We start from the raw sequence: 11,546 nt of genomic DNA on the forward strand, positions 1-11,546 counted from the left end.
GTGCAAAAGGGCGGGAGCTGTGCATGCGACAGGCAGGGCCCCAGCCTCCACTGTGCGCTTTGATACCAGCAGCTATAAGAGTATAATGAGGGGCACCTGGGTGGCTCAGTTGGTTAAGGGTCCGACTCCTGGTTGTGGCTCAGGCAGTAATCTCAAGGTCGTGAACATGAGCACGGAGTCTGGTCGAAATTCTCTCTCTCCCTCTTCTCCTCCCCCACTCGAATCAATAAATCTTTAAAAAAACAACAATAGTATCATGAAAGCGGCCTTGCCCACCTCTTGGGATTGCCACGGGGACGAAAGCGAAATGTAGGGTGTCAAAAAAGTAAACAGATCTGGGGCGCCTGGGTGGCTCAGTGGGTTAAGCCTCTGCCTTCAGCTCAGGTCATGATCCCAGGGTCCTGGGATTGAGCCCCGCGTCAGGCTCTCGGCTCCGTGGGGAGCCTGCTTCCCCCGCTCTCTGCCTACTTGTGATCTTTCTCTCTGTGTCAAATAAATAAATAAAATCTTTAAAAAAAAGTGAGCAGACCCACAGGTTATCATTGGCGTTACTATTATCATAATTGTTCTTGGAACCCTAGTATTTCTAGTCCCAACGTCTACTCAGCTGGGCACAGAGAGAAATCTGAAATCTGAGGCTACAGGCTTTGTGTCGGAGCCCTCCTGGGTCCTTTCTTAGTGTAGAACTTTCTGCTGAAGCACCGCACTCGGCCCTACCCCTCTCTTGCTCCTACATCCTCTATAGCTCCCATCGCCCTGGCAGGACCAAGTCCCAGCTCCCGAGTTTAGGTTAGTTCTCTGAGAAGACAGGTGTCATCTGAGTCCCAGAGCTGCGTTCTTGCTGTGTGGTTCTGCCCCAGGCTGTCCTTTTCTGGGCCAGACTGAGCCTGATGAGGTGAGGAAGGGGCCTGGGACCAGCGAGAGGGGGAGGAAGCCCAGAGGCCTGGCAGCTGTCACTTGGAAGGCCTGGTTCAGGTTCTGGTTCCCCGGAACTAGAGGCTGGCCCAGTGAACTTGCGTCTGCAGACTGCCCAGCCCTTGTGGGCTCCCGAACCCAAGCTTAACCCAGGCATGTGAGTCTAGGCCCTGTCCATGCCCACCTCAGTCTCCCCATCTGTACGACAGAACCCTAATTCAAGACCCAGTACGTTCTTTTTTTTTTTTTTTAAGATTTTTATCCATTTATTTGACAGACAGAGATCACAAGTAGGCAGAGAGGCAGGCAGAGAGAGAGGAGAAAGCAGGCTCCCCGCAAAACAGAACCCGATGTGGGGCTCGATCCCAGGACCCCGAGATCATGACCTGAGCTGAAGGCAGAAGCTTTAACCCACTGAGCCACCCAGGCGCCCCAAGGCCCAGTATGTTCTTCACAAAGGGGTAGGGACTGATAGCCCCCTCTGACCTCCTTTCCCCAAACTGTGTCCTGAGAGGAACAGGGCATAGAGAGGCAGGCAGTGCCGCTTGGACAACCGGTGCTTGCCCCAACCCCCTTCACTCAGTTGGGCTCTTTCTCAGCTGGGGCCTTTTTTTTTTTTTTAAGATTTATTTATTTATTTATTTGACACAGAGAGAGAGAGAGATCACAAGTAGGCAGAGAGGCAGGCAGAGAGAGAGAGGAGGAAGCAGGCTCCCTGCGGAGCAGAGAGCTCGATGCGGGGCTCGATCCCAGGACCCTGAGATCATGACCTGAGCCGAAGGCAGCGGCTTAATCCACTGAGCCACCCAGGCGCCTCAGCTGGGGCCTTTCTTGAACTCTACAGGGTGTCGGCTCCCAGCTAAGGTTTCTAGAGACTCACTTTCCAAAGCACCCAGCACAGCAGCTGTTTTCAGCTCTCCCGACTTCCCCGTCTATCAAGACCTCCCTAACTTGTCTCCTATTCAAACTTCAAAGCCCAGCCAAAAAGACCCTTCCCCTGGAAAGCCTTGCCAGGCAGCCCCACGCACAGTCAGGATATCAGACACTTGTTTCCCCGGGGGACTTCTGGAGCGCGAGGCTGGAGTCTGACCTGTGAGTATTATCAGAGGCAGGGTGAGTCAGCTACAGCACAGACTTCCTATGACACCTCTACTCCCCTCCTGCCAACATCCTCTGGAAGGTGTGAGCCCTCGGATGGCCAGCCCCCCCTCCCTAGGCCTATTCCTCATCAGCTTTGGCAATCCTGGGACACCACACCCTCCTGGGACAGGACGCTCACACCCTCAAGAGACAACACATCCCTTCCTGCAGCCTCTGTCCCTTCTGTAGAGAACTGGATCGATCCTTCCTTCCTTCCTTCCTTCCTTCCTTCCTTCCTTCCTTCTGTCTGTCCGTCCACAGATGGGAGCTGAAAACTTCACTAACCATAAAAACGTGCTGGGGATCCTGCAGTGACCAAAACAGATATGCTCCCTGCCTATGGAGCATAGAGGGAGAAAGCAAACCTATATTAATTATCAGCTGTGAGGAGCATGACAAAGAAATGTGGGAGGCCTAAGAGCCCTGCCCTTGGCTAGGGATCAGGGAGGACTTCCTGGAAGAGGTGACATTTACACTGAGACTTAAAGGATAAGCAGAATGTAGGGGCTCGGTGGGTTAAGCCTCTGCCTTTGGCTCAGGCTATGATCTCAGGCGCCTGGGATGGAGCCCTGCCTCAGAGTCTCTGCTCAGTGGGGATCCTGCTCCCCCACCCCCCTGCCCCCGCCTGCCTCTCTGCCTACTTGTGATCTCTCTCTCTGTCAAATAAATAAATAAAATCTTAAAAAAAAAAAAAAAAAACAGGAAAGATAAGCAGAAAGTAAAGAAGCAAAAAGGTGTGCCTGGGGAGCAGGGTCCATTATAGACAGGGAGAAGGGCAAGTGCAAAGGCCCTGAGGCAAGCAGGAGTGTGGTGCTCTGGGGACAAGAGGCCTGCGTGTCTGGTGCGTGAGATGAGGCTGGCAGGTGAGCCACATTCCCAAAATACTCCACTCTTGGGACAGTGCACGCATCCTTAGTGTGTAGCTGCTTGAATTGCCCCCCACCGAATACTTACACCCAGCACCCAGACCAAGAGACATTTTCAACTCCCAGAGGCTCCCTCATGCCCTTTTCAAGTCACCACTTCCCAAAGGGCAGTGACCATCCTGACTTCAGCACCATCTCCCACCCCTGTCTGTAAACTCTGTGAACACTGAATCATGTGGCATCTACTTCTGCATCTGGCTTCTTCCTTTTGACACGGTGTTTTGAGACGGACGGTCTGGAGCCCACCGGTAGTCTATTCCCGGGCACGAAGGCGCCACAGCTTGTCTGTCTGTCCTAGTTCTCATGTGCATTCGGGACCTTGATAAATACATATTATGTGACTCTATATTATACGTGAATATGCACGAATGTTTCTGCTCATGTCTTTTGGGGGACACACAGACTCCTTTTTCTTGGGTAAATACCTAGGAGTGCAATGGCCGGGTTGTATTTTCAGGGCCTTGTGAACAGTTTCCAAGGTGGTTGTGGAAATCCCAGCCCCACAAGCTGCTAGCGGCTGCTTGTCCCCAGCAACACTGGGGACGCCAATCCTCCTCTCACCCACTGCGGGGATGAGGCTACATCTCAGTGTGGTTTTATTTTATATTTTTTTAATTTTATTTTATTTTTAAAGATTTTATTTATTTGACATATCCCAAGCAGGCAGAGAGAGAGAGGGGAGCAGGCTCCCCACTGAGCAGATTCCGATGTGGGACCCCATCCCAGGACCCTGAGATCATGACCCAAGCCGAAGGCAGAGGCTTAACCCACTGAGCCACGCAGGCGCCCCTTTATTTTTTTTTTTAAAGATTTTATTTATTTATTTGACAGACAGAGATCACAAGTGGGCAGAGAGGCAGGCAGAGAGAGGGGGAAGCAGGCTCCCTGCAGAGCAGGGAACCGGATGCGATGCGGGGCTGGATCCCAGAACCCTGGGACCATGATCTGAGCTGAAGGCAGAGGCTTTAACCCACTGAGCCACCCAGGCGCCCCTCAATGTGGTTTTATTTTTTATTTTTTATTTTTATTTATTTATTTATTTTTTTAAGATTTTATTCATTTATTCGACAGAGAGAGACCACAAGTAGGCAGACAGGCAGGCAGAGAGAGAGAGAGGAGGAAGCAGGCTCCCTGCCAAGGAGAGAGCCCGATGTGGGGCTCGATCCCAGGACTCTGGGATCACGACCCGAGCCAAAGGCAGAGGCTTTAACCCTCTGAGCCACCCAGGCGCCCCAACCCACTGAGCCACCCAGGCGCCCCTCAATGTGGTTTTAATTTGCATTTCCCATTGACCCGTGATGTTGAGCATCACAAGAGAGGCAGGCAGAGAGAGAGGAAGGGAAGCAGGCTCTCCACTGAGCGGAGAGCCCGATGTGGGACTCGATCCCAGGACCCTGAGATCATGACCTGAGCTGAAGGCAGCGGCTTAACCCACTGAGCCACCCAGGCGCCCGTTTTTTTTTTTTTTTTTTTAAGGAGGCTCCACGCCCAGTGTAGAGCCCAATGTGAGGCTTGACCTCGCAACCCCGAGATCAAGACCTGAGCAGAAACCAAGAGTTGGACACTTAACCAACTGAGCCACCCAGGTACCCCAAGCATCATTTTATCTTTATTGGTGATTTGGAGATTTGGGTGGCCTCTTGTTCCGAGTCTTTCACTCACTCCCCTCCCCTTTCCCTTGCCCCCTCCTCACCCACATCATGCCAGTATTGTCTGGTGGAAAAACAATCCAGAAGGGCATGAGGGAGAAGGCAGCGGGGTCGCTGGCTCTCTTCCCCACCATCCACCCCTCAAGGGACCTGCTCTGTGTTTGATGAGCACGGGGACCAGTGAGAGACACTGATTTTTCTTGTGAACTCACACACGTTACACACACGCTGGGGGGGGCGGGGGGGGCAGGCAGAAAGGGGCTTTCTCCAGCACTCCCCTCCTCTGCCTCCTGGAGCTGGTCCAGCAGGGAACCATCCAGGAGGTGGCTGAAAGGCTGGCGAGCCCCTCCCCTCCTGGCCCCCTCCGCAAGCCTGGGATGAAGAAGACATATTCTGGTTTTTATGCCACAGGGACTCAGTGTGTAAGGCCCAAGGTCACCAGCACGTGGCCATCCTGTGCTGGCTCCGGGCAGGCCCAGTGTTTCTGCTCTGTGACTCCGTAGGCGAGCGACTTAGCCAAGGCCACCCGCACAGTGGTCTTCGCCATGTCCCCAACAGGGCAGATGAGCACACTTAGAACTTTCCGCCGACTTCTTGATGCCTGCTGGGTGCTGGGCACCACGATGCACCAGCCTACAGAGAGGGGACCCCAGGGCAAGTAGGGGGCAGCAAGGGGGCCCCACTCCCTCCTGAGCCAGACGCTTTGAGGGACCTGAAGTTCACATGCTCTGAGAGGGACAGGGAATGAGGCTGCAGGCAGGACTGGGTTTGGCCAGGTGGGGAAGGCCAGGCCTTAGCGTGTAGCTTCCATCCCGGGGAGACAGGCCCCAAGTGGCCGCGGGAGTTGTCCATGCAGCTTGGGCCTGCTCAGGTCCCTTTGGCCGCGGGGAACAGCCTCTTGCATCTTTCCAGACAGATCCACTTGGCCCTCCAGTGGCACACAAACTGCATACCTCCAGCCTTCCAGGCCTGGGCTCTGGCTTGCCACACGGGCTGTGTGCCTCTGGGCCAGCTCTGCGCATCTCTGGGCCTTGTTTTCTCTTTTCTTAAGGAGCCGGGTGGTGGCCGGCTTTGAGAGTCTGTGACAAGCTGCTGAAAGGCCCAGAAGGCCCACCCAGACAGTACCATCCACACATGGTCTTACGGACCCTGGTGGGCTCAGAGATGCTGAGTCACTTCTCCGAGGACATCCAGTGGGCGAGCAACAGAGCAGAATCTTAGTGTGGAGCCTCAGTGTGGTTCGAAGCAGGAAAGACTGGGGTCCCCCAAAGACAGTGTGCTGAGCTCACTATTCCATGGGGCCTCCTGGAGGGGGCGGAGCGCTACTTCCTGGGGTACCCCACCTGCTCTGGGGCCCTCTTCACCCTGGCTTCGCTAGGAGGGGATTGCATGTGGCCTTCCAGCCCTGGGCGCCGTGGGTTTATCCCTGAATCTTACCAGGGCCCGGACCGACCCTGCAACTTCCTCACCACATGTCCTGGGTCACAGCTGTGAGCTGTCATCCCCCATGCTGGGGGGGGCTCGGCAGTCCAGGTGACGTCCTTAGATAGCCCAGATGATTCTCTCAGGATCCCGGAAAGGAGGGGAAGGAGGGCCCTGGCTACCGCCACCGGCCCCCAACGGAGGTCATTCCACTGGGTAAACCTGGGGAAATCTCTGCCTGAATCATCCAACCAAAGCCCAGGACTTCTGTCCCTTCTCTGGGTTAGACGAGGACCAGCCTCATCCAATCAGGACCGCATCCCCAGGGGACAGGGCAGGCCAGGGATCCCCCCCACTCCCCCACCCCCATGTCCCCAGCAGTCGGCACAGGGCCAAGCAAGGGGAGCCATCAGGAAGCCCAGCCACAGAGCCGGCTCAGGTTGCTGGCAAGCCCGGCAGCGGCCAAGATTTCTGGCTGGGCAGGGGCTGGTGACACAGCTACTGTGGCCATGACCTATCGGGTTTCCACTTGGACAGGCCCCGCGGCTGGAAGAGCAGCGCCAGCCATGGAGTGCCCTGCGTGGAGCCCTGTGGGGGTGCCCCACGGCCAGGCAGGGGCGCTGAGCACAGCCATAGACCCAGACTTGGCCATTGCCCACCAGCAGGCAGGGTGGTGGTCACGTCACGGTGTGCGATGAAGTGCAAGACCAAGCCCCGTGGCCGCTGGTCTCAGTTTGTGAGTCTGAGAAATGGGGAGATTCCGGCTGGGCTGGCAGGGGTGAGGTGAGATTTCTGGGTGGTGACTCAGGCTCAGCTCTGGTCAGAGCAGGCCCTCAGGGACTCTCAGGGACTGGGTAGGCCAGGCTTAGCCCTGAGGTGAGTGAGCCTGGCCTCTGAGTCAGCCCGGCCCCGCCCGCCCGCACTTTCCAACACCTCCTTCCCCCTTCTACGTTCCCCTTTCACTTCCTCCGGCCCTCCAGGAGGGGCGCCCCTCCCTCTGTCCAACTCCTCAGGCATTCTGGGCCCCTGGGGCAGGCAGAAGACTAGCAGGGAGAAGGCCACCCAGCCAGCAAGGGGTTGAGCCTCTGACCAGATCTCTGGGGGCTTGGCTCTGGAGCTGGGACTGCAGACCCCATGTTACTGACCGCTCGGGGCACCCTGCGGGCCAGCTGCCCCCCTGCCTTCTTTCACAAATCAGGGACAGAGGCCTGAAGGGTACAGTGTGTGTGGTACCTCCTGGCCCTGTGATTCCCGCTGGGTGTGTCTGCCCACACCCCAGGGGGCCCCGGCAGGTAGCCTCTGGAACACTACCAGGCCTTGAAGTTGCCGCTGACCCCACCAGGCTTGATCCAGCCTGTGTCGCCTGGCTTCTCAGGCCCTGGTCTGCAGAACGAAAGGTCCTGGTGTCCGAAGGCTACCTTGGCGTCTAGGTGGCTTTGAGCCGGTCACCAGCTCCTCCAGGCGAGTTGTGGTGAGGAGTGGGCTTCAAGACCCTGCCAGGACAACTGCGGGGGAGGCCTCAGCGTCCCCCCGCCTCCCTGCCCCAGTTTGCCTGGGAGGGTCCTAGGGTCTGGCTCCCTGTCAGCACTCGGGGTCTGTCTGGGTCACCTGGGGTTCTGCTCTGCGGAATGGGGACAGCAAGCCCTCCCAGAAACTGGTCTGAGCCAAGAAGAACGGGCTCAGCTGGTGCATGTAGGAGTGGGGGAGCCCAGGGAACCTTGTTTTCTATTTCTGAAAACTCAATCAAGTTCAAGTAAGCAAGGCTGGGAACTTCCCAGGAGGGCCAGACGGTTCTGGGAGTGCCCTGGGGCACAGGAAGAGAGATGGGTAGTTTTTAAGGATTTTTAAAAACTCTCCCAAGAAGTATCAGAAGTTCCCAGCTTCTCCAGGGTGGGGATCCCCCTTGGGGGGATAACTTTCGGTGAGCAGGGTAGCCTGGGGCCGGCTGAGGCCCTGGGAGACTCTGGCCAGAGGCCAGGCCTGGGTGGGGACTGAGGCCCTGGCTGCTGCCCAGGAGAGCACACAGGGCCCAGCCCAGCGTTCCTGCCTCCTCAGAGCTGCCGGGGGGGGGGGGGGGGGGGGGGGGGGGCGCTTCAGCTGGTTGCTTGGCTCCTGCGGTGTTGGTGGGGGGGTGCGCGGGGGGGATGTCTCTGACTGCCCTTTAAGGAGCTCCCTCCTTCCTGAGGAAACCTGCTGCTTTCTTTCGTAGGTGGCACAGCGAGTTCTCTTTCACTCTCTCATTTAAGGTCTGTCTCCGGGATCACACCTGCTTTCCGCAGGGTGCTGCTAAAAGCAGTGCCTGGCTGGTGCCGTTCCACTCTGGAAGCGCGCCTGGCTGGTTGGTGCTGGTGTGTTGGACACGAGAGCAGCGTGATCCCGGAGGTTTGGCTCCTGGCTGTGCCCTTGCTATGTGATCCCAGCTGGGTTGATAGCGGGAGGAGGAAATCACAGCAGGCTTCCTGGAGGGGACATCCCAACGAGCTGGCCTGGAGGCATAGGAAAAGTTGGGCAGGGGGCACAGGAAACCCAAGCCCAGTCCCTCAGAAATCCTGAGGTCCAGAATCTCCTTTTGAGAATGTCCTGGGAGCAGGGGAGGAGGCAGGGGGAAAAGGTGGCACAGACGGCAGGCAGGCTTGGGGCCTCAGGAGCCATGGCTGTGTGACCATAGGCTGGTGGCTATTCTCTCTGGACCCTAGGAGATAAGCCCAGGAGATAAGGGAAGTGGGACCCAAGAACTCAAACTCTGGAACAGCCTTTGGACCCAGTCCCTGGGCACAATCCATGGGACACTTTACCAGGGAGGGGCAGCGTGAAACTCCCCAGGACGCTGTGCCTAGTGTCCTTCATGCTGGACTCCAGTCCTGCCTCAGGTTCCTCATCTGTAAAAAGGAGGTGTGTTTGCTAGAGTGTTCCAGGCCTTCGTTCATCCATGAGCCTTCACAGAGCACCTGCTCGGTGCGGCCTCTCCACCCTCCTGGAGCCAACAGTCCAGAAGCCACATGTCAAGTTTCTGTAGAGAGGGGTTGCCCTTGGGGAGGACTGTTAAGTGTTCCCTGCTTGGACGCCTTGCAGGGTGGGGGGAACTACATGGAAAAAAAGCCCCAGAAAGCAGGTGAAGTGCTATTGGGTGAGCCAGGCTAAGGCTTGGGGGTCCGTGTGCAGGCTGGGTGACAGCTCGGAAATCTCCCTGCAAAGGGCAAAGTTCCCAAGCGAAGAACCTGTTCACTTCCTCTCCTGCTTGTCTCCTCCCCCTTCCTCCCACAGGCTCCACTTCCTCTTTTTCTCCGCCCCTCCCCCTAGGCTTGCGGGGTGGGGTGGGGGGCTGGCCCCCTCCCAATCCTCTGTCTTCCCAGTGTCCTTTCTCCGAGGGCCAAGGATACCCTGGGAGACACTTGTTCATTCACCAGCACAGGGCCCCTGGGAAGGTGCGGTGGGAGGAGGTGGGTGCCAGGGCTCCCAGTCTGGAGGGGGAGGCCCAGCTGTGAAGTTCTTAAGTGGGAGGGCAGTATAGGGTGCAGATGCCAAAGGGCTCCCCCACAGAGGGGTCTTCCGAGATGGGCCTTGAGGGATGCCTAGGAGAGCTCCAGGAAATGGCTGCTGCAGGCCTAGGGCCCATAGTGTTCCAGTCTGACGTTATGTTGGGCTGGTGCCCCTGCCCCTTGGCCCACCCTTGCTGGAGAAGATGTGGGGTGGCAGCACCTGGGGCCTCCCATCCCCAGCCTACCCAGCACCCCTCCAGGCTCAGGGAGCAGCCACAAGCAGCCCTCACCCGCAGGCAAAAAGAGGGTCGCTCCCCAGCCCCCCGAATTGCAGGGCTGGCAGGCCCCAGGGCAGATGCCCGTGACTTAGAGATACAAGGCCAGGGAGGATAGGGCAGTTCCCGGGAGGCAGGGAATGGACAGGCAGAGAATATTCCCCCAAGCCCAGAGCCAAGATGGGAGAGCTGCAGGCAGCGAATCTCTTGGCAGTGATCTAGGGGTGCTGGTGTGAGGCTCTGAGCCTGAGGGTTCTGCTATGCGCTGGGGCATGGTCACCCCTCCCACCCAGTTGTGGCCTCTGCAACTCCAGAGGGCCCTGCTACCAGCCACCCGTGGTGGGCAGGACCAGACTGTATATCTATATATGGACGGAGGGGTCACTGGTTTCCACACACAGCTTATGATGCCCTACTACGTGCGGCAAAGCCCTGGGGTGCCCAGAGACAGACCCCAGTGGTTACAGGCCTGTGTCCCTACCAAGACCACCCTTCCCGTTTTCTGTGTGAAAATTCTGCTTCCTGCCACCACCTCCAAGGTGCACGGTCCTCTAGGCTGAACCAGACGTCCCTCTGTGGTCCCCCGGGGTTTCTGTCGGCCACACACCAATCATCTTTGGCCACCCATGGTCACCATCTGGGTACCAGCTCTGCCTGCCAGACTGGCCGCTCTCAGAGCAGGGAACCACCCAGAACACTCCCAGATACCCAGATCTTGCCCAGTGTTTGGTGGACAGACCCAGGGCAGGAAAGGGTGACAAGACAGCGGGTCTTTGGCTACTGTCTGTGCCACCCCGCGCCCCCTCAAGCTAACTCATCTCTGGGGCATTAAGGGTCCTTGGCAGGCTCCAGATGGTCCAGGACATAAGTTCAGCTGCAGCTGCCCATGACAGACATACGATGGATGGTGTGCCCCGGGTCCCAGAGCTGTGCTGAGCAGCCCAGCCTGTCTTCGCCCAGCAGCTGCCTGGCTCATGGGCTAAGGGCTCAGGCCCGGATCCTCTGGGTGTGACCAGGCAGCTCTTGGTTCCATGGGAACAGTTTCTCTGCTCTACAGAGCCCACCTCTGTGCAGGCCTGCAGCTGGGGAGGCTTGGAGCCCTCTTCACGGGGAACTTCCAGCCACTTGCTCCTGATGCCTGTCCTGCCTCTATGGCCTGAGAACCCTGTTAAGTGGCCACAAGCCCCCTGATTCCCCCTCAGTACACCATACCCCTCAGCCCCAGGTGCCTGGTAGTAATGTCCCTCATTTAGCAGCGTAAGCACCCCCAGCCAAGGACCCCCCCCCGTCCCCAATCCAGGCTTTCTAGGCAGTGGAGTTATTGTGGACCAATGCTTCCCCTGCAACTGCTCCTTAAGCATGCACCCACAGAAACCGGGGACCCTCGCATCCATGCTGACCGTTGCCCACCGGGGCGCTCACTGCTCATGTGACGCAGGGGGTCCCGGGGTGGAGAACAGGAGAGGGGCCAGATCAGGAATTGCCCAGAGGGGCGGCGGCCCACGGGCCCAGCACCCAAGGGCTGCCAACACCAAAACTCTCTCCCTCCTCCTCTTCCTCAATCTCGCTCTCGCTCTCTCCCAGCCCGGCTCGTTCTCTCTCTCTCTCTTTTTTTTTTTTTTTGCAAAAGGAGGGGAGAGGGGGTAAAAAAATGCTGCACTGTGCGGCGAGGCCGGTGAGTGAGCGGCGCGGGGCCAATCAGCGCGCGCCGTTCCGAAAGTTGCCTTTTATGGCTCGAGC

The sequence above is a fragment of the Meles meles genome, chromosome 21 (genome assembly GCF_922984935.1).
Source record: "Meles meles chromosome 21, mMelMel3.1 paternal haplotype, whole genome shotgun sequence".
In the NCBI taxonomy this organism is placed as follows: domain Eukaryota; kingdom Metazoa; phylum Chordata; class Mammalia; order Carnivora; family Mustelidae; genus Meles; species Meles meles.